This window comes from Triticum aestivum, chromosome 3B (assembly GCF_018294505.1).
Source record: "Triticum aestivum cultivar Chinese Spring chromosome 3B, IWGSC CS RefSeq v2.1, whole genome shotgun sequence".
Lineage (NCBI taxonomy): Eukaryota > Viridiplantae > Streptophyta > Magnoliopsida > Poales > Poaceae > Triticum > Triticum aestivum.
In genome coordinates this window covers 712,889,486-712,890,543 of record NC_057801.1, presented here as the reverse complement: position 1 = coordinate 712,890,543, position 1,058 = coordinate 712,889,486, and the positions used below count along the sequence as shown (strand labels likewise).

Below are 1,058 nucleotides of genomic sequence, written 5' to 3'. Positions count from 1 at the left end.
ACCGCCTGTATACTCTGGCGGTCAACTCTAGCTCACACTTCGCTATTCGAGTGTACATTGCATACTCTGGCGCGCAAGTTCGTCCGATCGCGCATGCAGCTGCTCATTTGGAGTCGGCCAGCGCGAACCTGACCAGCGCGCGGGACTGGAGCCAGGGCTTGACGACCACCACGGTGTCGAACACGCGGCCGTCGCTGACGCCGTTCTCCTCGGCGGCCGCGACGCGGAGGTAGTACTTGATTCCGGAGACCACCTGGCGCTGCGCCGACACCACGTGGGAGAACTCCAGCCGGCCGCAGACGCCGCCGCCGCCCTCGCAGCCCTCCTCCCGGCGCCGGTTGTGCTCTTCAACGGAGTACTGGCCCAGCTACTGCACCTCCCTATCGCCCTCCACGTCCGTCACCTCCGTCCTTCCCCCCACCTTCCTCCCGTCGTCCCACAGCTGCCGCGCGGCGCGCGGTTCTGTGCGCGCTGCGGACGCGGCACACGCCACGAACAGGACGAGGACGAGCGCGCAGGCGGTGGAGGCACCGATCACCCGAGCCATTTCACGTGCACTATGTCTGTCCTAGCTAGATCACTGGTGGTCTGATGCTACTTAGCACTGACGCTGTGCTCCTTGATGAGGATGAATACTCAGGTGTGTCGTGTGCGGTGCCGTGGGCGGTGCCGTGGGCGGCATATATAGAGCCGTGCTGCGGGCGGTGCTCGGAACGGAAAGGCATTGCTGGAAGGATGCGGCGCGCGGCAGGCGTGCATGCATCGCATGACGGCATGGCGTGCGCCGGTACGCATACAGAGGCGGGTAGATGAGCCGCGCCGCGGCGGGACGGAAGGATAGGGATGAGATGGTGGCATGCAGCCCAGGAGACACGTAGGGCGTGGCGGCCCGGCGGGCGCGGGCGGGTCGCGCGTGACGTGAACGAGGGTTAGGTTCCTCTGGCCCGCACGCAAATTGGACTTCTGTCGTGGTGCATATAGGCTGGGATACCTTGGCTGGATGGTTGGAACTTGTGTCACTTGTGCAGAGGATAAACTGCTGAGCTGCGTCGCACCAT

The 1,058-nt window shown here is 64.7% G+C and overlaps 1 pseudogene; it reads right to left on the bottom strand.

The window, feature by feature from the left end:
- Window positions 1–6: 6 nt before the first annotated feature.
- Window positions 7–680, bottom strand: LOC123066164 (cysteine proteinase inhibitor 4-like; annotated as a pseudogene).
- Window positions 681–1,058: the final 378 nt, after the last annotated feature.